At 38.9% G+C, this 8475-nt stretch overlaps 1 pseudogene; it reads right to left on the reverse strand.

Annotated features, from left to right (window-relative positions):
* Positions 1 to 6897: 6897 nt before the first annotated feature.
* LOC150012884 (small ribosomal subunit protein RACK1 pseudogene) lies at positions 6898 to 7825 on the reverse strand (annotated as a pseudogene).
* Between the last annotated feature and the right edge of the window lie 650 nt (positions 7826 to 8475).

Below are 8475 nucleotides of genomic sequence, written 5' to 3' on the forward strand. Positions count from 1 at the left end.
CCGGGAATGCTCCCCAGCTGCCCCTCCTGACTTTTTAAAACGTGTGACTGTGCTTTCTGATGGCCTTCCACTGCTGCCGCCACTGCTGCCCCATCACACCATATCCTCTCCACCCCTCCTACCTGTCTGGATGGGTATTTCTTCTTTATATCTTTGTTTGCTGGACTTCCATGCAATTTGATTTTCTGGAACTTCTGGTTGTTTCTAGTTTTAAGGTAGTTGTATTCCTTCTTAGTAGTGGAGGTAAATGCAGCATGTCTGTCTACGCCTCCATCTTGGCCAGAAGTCCAAGCCTGAGTCTTAAAGAAATAGTTTACTTCTTTGATTGAGATTAGGGTCTGAAACTGTACTTTTCTGAAAATTGGCAATGATCTTCTTTAAGTACTCTCTCTGTGGATCTGGAGTGGAGTGGGGTGGGGTTTAATGGGGAACGTACCATAATATAAGTCTCTCTAGCCCTCTTTCCATTTTCAAGTTTAATGAAACTTAGCCTATGTCACAAAAGGAATGACCCCCAATACAGAAGCTAATTAAAGGTGGCCATGGGGAATAACTGTAAGGCAAAGGCAGGAAACAACCAGTGACCCCACCCTGGGCAATGCGCTCCTGAGTTATAAATCTCTGTCACAGGGCAGGATGAATGGAGGATGGCATGGCCCAATGAATCACAAAGTTCAGATCCAAGTGCTACTCACCCTGTGGCCTTGGGCGAGATCATTTTCCTGCTGAGGGCCAGTTGTCTCACTGCTCTAAGGGATAAAGCCTTACTGGAGGGTTGGGGGGAGCCGATGTGATCTTGCACAGGCAGACATACTCTACTAGGTTGCTCTAGGGGCCTTTGTCAGATGCTGACTGTGAGCTTATTTCTCAGAGGTTTTGCCTCTTGCTTGCTTCTCATTCTAACCGGGAGCTGGTGCTGGATCCTTGAACTATTTCCCAAGCCTAGGAGAGAAAAATCTGATATTGTTTGACATGTGACCCTATTCAGTCTTATTCACAAATATCCCTTCCTGTTTCTCTGCATTGAGAACAGAAGAAAAGCAAGGTGCAAGGAGAGAATTAGGATCACAGAAAGCAAGGACCTCAGCAGGGACAGAAGGAGCTCAGAGCTCACTCTAGCTGAGTCAGTCCTGTGTTTTTTTCCTGTTAAATGATTCACGTGCTGAGGCAAATTAGTCTGAAATGTACAAATCCTTTTCTCTCTTTCTTGAGCTTCCATATGAGTTTGGTGGCTTTTGTTTCTGTTTTCCTATTTCACTTCTTTTTCCTTGGAAATGTGATTGCACTGTTTTCCATTCCAGGTGGAGCTTCCCCACCTCATTTAAATGCCCTAGGGAGCAGGGTTATCACACTAAGAAAACACTGGCCGTTTTAAATGGTATTCATATTCCTCAAACCCCCTTGTGTTTTTCAGTCAGTAGGTTAAGTTATAAATAAACAAAATTTCATAGTACTTACTATATAGAATAAAGTCTGATCTCTTTAGAAATCAAGCTCTAGATATGTGAATTTCTATGTTTTTTTAAAAGCTTATTGTTGTAAACAAATAAGACTTTTTTCAGTTACTTTGAGTGGGAATTTCTTCTGGAATATATAACATAGATAGCATGTTTTTTAAATAATAAAATGCAGCATTGCATTTACTTAAAAATCATCATCCTTACATCCTTTTAACATGCCCATGTTTTGTTCTCCTCTCATGTGTTAAATGAGGTCTATTTTAGCTGAGGTCCTTCTTCCATGTTTCACTTAATCTTCATGCATATCCACAGCCATAATATCCTTTTTAGCCAAATTATTCAGGAAAAGATGGTTTACTATTTGGCATAATCTAAACAGTGATAAAATTCCCCATCTAACACCCTCCAATAATTTCTCACTATAATTAGATTAGCAAAACCCCTCTCTACTTACCTACAAAGCCCCATATGGTCTAGCCCCTGCCTCTTCTCCAATCAGTCAACCCCTCATCCACTGTGGTCCACACACTGGCTTTCTCTCTGTTCCTCCAAAAAGCCAAGTTGTCACAGGTTCTTTGCACTTACCATTGCTACTTCCTGAAACATTCTTCCCTCATTTTCATCTGACTGCCTCCTTCTTCTTATTTAGATCTAAGGCCAAATGTCACTTCCTCAGAGAAGCCATCACTGTCTCCCACACCAAGTAGGCTGTGACCCCTTTCCTGCTTTATTTTCATCCCAGAAGTTAAAGCACTATTGGAATGCTTTAGTTTTTCTTATTTATTAGTTTTTATTGATATTTATTCTCAGTCAGGTCTTTATGTTTCAGGAGAGGAAGGCCTTTATCTGGCTTGCTTACTGCAATTTCACAATTTCAGGAACAGCTTCCAGCACATAGAAGGGGCTCAATAAATATTGTTGAAAAAATAAATCTCGACCCATCACCACACCTACAGAAAGCTAACTCTGTCTATAATGGAGAGTTCTGTCTGCCTTGAGTAGTATTACACATTCACTAATTTAGTCTAAATGGTCAATAACAATGATGCCCTTTGATCACTGTCACAACATTAAGAAGCTGGCAATGTGTAATGTCATTCTATCCAATTTCGAAAAGAGACAGACGAGCTAAGGGAATGTTGAAGACACACTCTAATTTCTTGGGTAGCTCTTTTTAAAACTTTTCCAACAAGATACATGAAACAGCTTAACAAAATAAGTAATAATAGAAGAAGATCTAAGTATCAAGTGTTACCCAGAAACAATATGCTTAAAGTCTCATAATTCATTTCTGAAATCCATATGAATTTTATATTTTATAATAATTCACTATATATCTGGGTTTGGTTTAATATAAAAGAAATTTTCCCTCAAATTATTGGGGAAAAATGTACCCTCCAAGAATATGTGTCTTTTTTACTCTGGAAAACCACCAAGAATCTCCCAAGTACATGTGATCCAAGCTAATAAACAACTAGAAATGTTTTTGTAGCAGCCTTGAAGGGAGCACAATCCCCATGCACCCTTTGCTGCCTCGCCCACTTGCACCCATCTTCATCCCAGGAAGGAAGAGCTCTGGAACAAAGACACCTAAGTGAACAGGGAGTCCAAGAGATGTCAAGTTTTGAGAAGGAAAAAAAAGCTAAAATTCCCATCTTACTGTATCACTCTCTTTTCAGACATCTCTTCTAAATCATTTCATTGCTCCTTCTTTCCGTGTGCTTGGTGAGGTAAGAGGTGCAAGACCCCTTCAATCCTGAGGGGAGACACCTTAGAGGACCATATAATTCAGTTTTCTCAGGACTATCCTAGTTATAGCTTTCGTCCTGGCAGTACTGATAGTGTTCCCTTTTCATTTGTACAACATATGGTCACTCTAAGGGACACATTCCCCACCCTTCCCCCCACATACACATTCTTAAAAGGACAAGCAGGAAGCAAACTAAGGGATCATAGGTAAGATAATGTAACTCTCCTTCCAGTCCAACTTCAAGTCACCAAGGAAAAGGACTCTTTGTGATTCAGATCAATTGTCCATTTCATCCATTAAATTACAAAACATTTGGGGTCCAAATCTTGGTTCATAGTAATGAAGTTTCCATTGATATATTTCTACAGTTAAAAATCTGTAATCACTATTGGTGGCTCATTGAGGATTGGAGGTTCAAGATCCAGGCCATCACGCATACATTATAATAATAATATTTATAGGGAGAAGACAGCAGAAGCATCCAGGATGGTAAGGGTGAATTGGGTTAACTAGTAAAGGTATTTTAAAATAAAATAAAATGTGATGAATGGAAACGATTCTGTCAGAGATGCCACATGAATTTGAATAATCAGTCATTTCAATGACTTAACATTTGAAGCATGACAGAGAAGGCCATTACCCTACGAAAGTACAAAAAAAACAGATTGTTGAGATAGTAATTATAGTGGCGACTACGAGAAACATACTAGACCAATAGTCCCAGCTGAAGCCCTGTGAAATTCATCATCACATTTGTTCCGAAGCCATGGTTTTATAGATGCTCCCAGCCATGACTAAGCACAGCAGGCCTGCTAAGGCAGGCTCATCCTTGGAAGATGCAGGATTCCTCTGATGGGCAATTTTAGCTTAAGGACTCTCTCTGTTAACTAAAACTTTTTCAGAATTAAAATCTTAAGGCCTTTCTTTCTTGCTTTCCTTCTTCCTCTCCTTCACATGGAACAATTCTGCATGGCGGTCTGATGGCCTTCCCAGCTTCCTCCAGCTCCCACTCCATTTTCTCCTCAACAAATCTCATGCACAACTCATCCCATCTTGGCATCTGCTTCTCAAAAGACCTGAACTAACACAGTAATCCAAGTAGGGAGCTATTTGAGAGATGAAAGAATTAGGCTATTTACTGCACTTAAGATAATTTAGTCTAAGAAGAAGATTAACGAGTAATCATAGAAGAAAAATTTGACCAGAATTAAGAAGGAGCTTTCTGAGAATAAGTAGGTGGTAACAGATGTTGTGATAGTGGGGGTGGATGTGACAATAATCAGGGTCTGATGTTATTTATCTGAATATCTGATGTTATACTAAGTCTAAAGACCAATTAGAGAATCCGGAGAGATTGCATTGTTTTTGACAATGGCATGGTTTAGTTGATATATGTGGACTGGAGCCCTTTTAAGAGAACTACATATTTTTACTTGGACTCTCTACAGTTGTTTTAAAAGGACTCTATAAAAAAAAATTTTGGCTTTGAAGTGGATTGCTTGCAGTTTTTAGGTTAGTGATTTTAATATTTTGCATAATTAGAAGTATATCATAAGGTTAATTATTTACATCAGATATCAGCATTTTTCAACCCATAGAAATGTATTTACTACAAAAGCAAAAACATAGATTTTTATATTCATTCAAAGTCTCCAAGTGTGTGGAACTTTGTATCCCCAATGAAATACAATGATGTTTGTAAAACTGAATTAAAAATTCTTTGACATGCACTATTATGTTTAAAAGTAACATGGACCCTGTGAGGTAAGGAAGGCAGGTAACTTTAAAACTCACTTTTACCAAAGATAAAACTGAGGCTCAGGGAGCTAAGTAGATAACTTATGGTCAAGTCCAGCCCAGAAGCCAGGTTGCAGTAGGCAGAATTTCTCAGAATGATCATAAGATTTCACACTTTAATCCCTGCAATGTGTGAAGGTAATAAGATGTCATTTGTTCTCATGATTGTGCTATGTTATATGGCATAGTTGACCTTATAAAAAGATTATCCAGGTGAACATAATCCAATTGCATGAGCCCTTAAAAGCCTCTTCTGCCAATGGTCAAAGAGAAACAGAGAAGTCAGAGAGAGATGGCAGAAAGGAAAGTCAGAGAGATTCAAAGTATGAGAAGGATTCAAGGTACTAATGCTGGCTTGAAAATGGATGGGACCATGTGGAAGGTGTGAGAAGAAAATGAATTCTGCCAATGACCAGTGAGCTTGGAAAGGAACCCAAATACCATATGAGAGCTGCAGCCCAGACCATAACTAGACTTTGACCTTGTGATTCTCTAAGCAGAGAACCCAATTGAGCTATGCCAAGACTTCTGAAATACAGGAACTATGGGATAATAAATGGGCATTATCTTAAGCCACTACATTTGTACTGATTTTAAACAGTGACAAAAAACACTAATACATGGCTTTTCTGGTTCCATCATTATTTTCACCGTAATACCACCCTTACTCTCAAATAATGCTAATAAAAATAAACAACAGTGAACTGGAAAAAGCACTAACTTCATTTTTCTAATTTAATTTTTATTAAAACTTTACCTTTCTAAGGTAGATTTATTTTATGGCTGACTTCATTTCCTTAAGTTCTGAGCCTGTGAGTTTGCACTCATTTTCAAGAAGCTAGGACTCTCATTTCCTCATACTAATTGTTTATTTGAAAATATTTCAGGTAAAATATAAATAAAATAATCGAAGAAAAAATATTTTAAGATTAATTTTACTGTCATAGTTGGGCAGTTTTAAAACTCTTCTTAGAATATACTGACAATATCATGGGGATTGTCTGAACAAGTATAGTGGAGAACAATTGTTTTATCTGTCCATTGTACCTTCTTTTCTAAACTTCACTCACATTCTTTTGGGAATGTTCTTCTTCCAACCAAACCAAGTGGTTCTGAGAAAATGTCCATGTTTGTATATAACCCCCTTCCTCTCTGCAACACCCAGGAAACAGTAAATTAGTCTAAAGATGGACAACGTCTCCAAGTTGAGGCAATCAGACCCTCCTCTGGTAATTTTCAACTTTTCAACAGAAAAAAGCAAAAATTAATCCATCACCAGTGATAGAAGTTGTAGGTTGTAGAACTCAGGAACTATTAACAACAATGTTTCTCGTCATACAGAAGAAGCAATCTAAGGTAGTCAACCCAGAAAGAGAAGCAGAAGCAAGAACTGGAGAGAGTTCCCCAACAGTGTTTGACCCCTTACTTCAGTTCTGGAAGTCCATCTGCATCTTCACACTTCCCATTGTTTGTTCAGTTTTTCATGGTATTCCAGAAAACAGCATATTTCTTCTTTTGCCTAAATTAGTTCAAGATGGGTTCAGTCACTTGCAACCAACAGAGAGTGACACATAAAACAGAGAAATTGTATTACATGTTCCTTGAAAATATTTGTCATTGTTTAGTGGGAAAAACTTCTAGCAAAGAAACTCATCCAAGTGTTTCCAGGAACGCAGTGATTCATCAGGGCTTCCATTTTTGTTCCTTTCACATCAAAACTGCAGCTTTAACATCAACTGTCACACTCACTTGGTTTTTGCTTACTACAGCAACTACTCCTTCCCAACTTTTTGACATATCAAAACTTTTAAGTTATTAATGCTATATTTATTTTTTACAAGTCAGAAAGACAGTGTTTTTATTTTATTTTTAAAGCTCCGTCAGATATTTCTAGCAGGTGCCAATGGTCACCTGCCACACTCATACCAGGTTGTCCACATAGCCAGCAAAGAGAGTCTGGCCATCAGCAGACCAGGCCAGAAAGGTACACTGGGGTGGTTCTGCCTTGCTGCTGGTACTGATAACTTCTCGCTTCAATTCATCAATAATGAACTTGCCATCCAAGTCCCAGATCTTGATGCTGGGGCCAGTGACAGCATAGAACTAGTAGTGATTAGCGCTGAAGCACAGGGCATTGATGATGTTCCCACCATCAAGTGTATAAAGGTGCTTGCCTTTGTTGAGGTCCCACAGCATGACCTGGTCATCCTTGCCTCCAGAAGCACAAAGACATCCATCTGGAGAGACAGTCACAGTGTTCAGGTACCCTGTGTGGCTGATGTGATTGGTCTTCAGCTTGTAGTTAGCCAGGTTTCATACCTTGACCAGCTTGTCCCAGCCACAGGACACAATGATGGGATTGCTGCTGTTGGGTGAGAAATAGACACAAGATGCCCACTCTGAGTGGTTCTCATCCTGGACTATATATTTCATACACCCAGAGTATTCCACAGCTTGATTGTCTTATCTTGGGAGCCAGAGATAATCTGACAGTTGTCAGAGGAAGGCCACACTCAGCAAATCCTTGGTGGTGCCCACTCTAAGATCCCAGAGGCAAAGTGTTCCATTACATGAGCCAGAGATAGAAAACTGGTCATCTGAGGAGATGACCACATCACTAACAAAATGGGAGTGACCACGAAGAGCACGCTATGGAATGCCATAGGGGGGTCTCATCCCTTATCAACTTCCAGATGATGATGGTCTTGTCTCAAGAGGCAGACAGTATCATGTCCAGGAACTGGGGAGTAGAAGAAATCTGGGTCACACAGCCATTGTGGCCCTTGAGGGTGCCACAAAGGGTCATCTGTTTAGTCATGGTAATGGCAGGTATGAGTCTATCAATGCTATCTTGATTATAGCAGGCTACAATTTGTCAGTGTTATGTCATAAACATTTATTGACACTTGTTTAGTATATCTACTTTAGAATATTTTTAAATGATACTGAAATTAAATGAACTTACAATCGTTACATATTGCTGAAGAGCTTTGCCAGAGAGGGGGGTGGGTATTACACTGTTTTTCTTTTCATTTCTATCATATTCTTATGGGGGGAAAATGCTATAACAATTCAAGCCAAATATATATCGATATTATGAAGGCTATAATTATTACATTTTGACATCTGATAACTTGTAAGAAAGAGACAATAGTACCAAACATAAACTCATTCTCTTGTGACTGGTTAATATTTCACAAATACTAAAATCCTAATATATGTTTTGAATGATAAATAATTAAAAACATTAGTCAAACTCACCCTGTTGAATCCCTGCTCTTTGGGAAGGTTATTATAAACCCTCCAAGGCCTCTTCTCTATCATGGGGATCCATAGGGTATTGCGATTAAGAATGAAAACTCTGAAATAAACTTCTGGGTCAGACTTTAGCCTCAATACTCTGACCATATACTTTAAACAAAACAAATTGTTTTGTAATTCTGGGCCTTTGCCTCCCACTGCATCTTA

This window comes from Furipterus horrens, unplaced genomic scaffold, assembly GCF_987537825.1.
Source record: "Furipterus horrens unplaced genomic scaffold, mFurHor1.1.pri manual_scaffold_4, whole genome shotgun sequence".
Taxonomy (NCBI): domain Eukaryota; kingdom Metazoa; phylum Chordata; class Mammalia; order Chiroptera; family Furipteridae; genus Furipterus; species Furipterus horrens.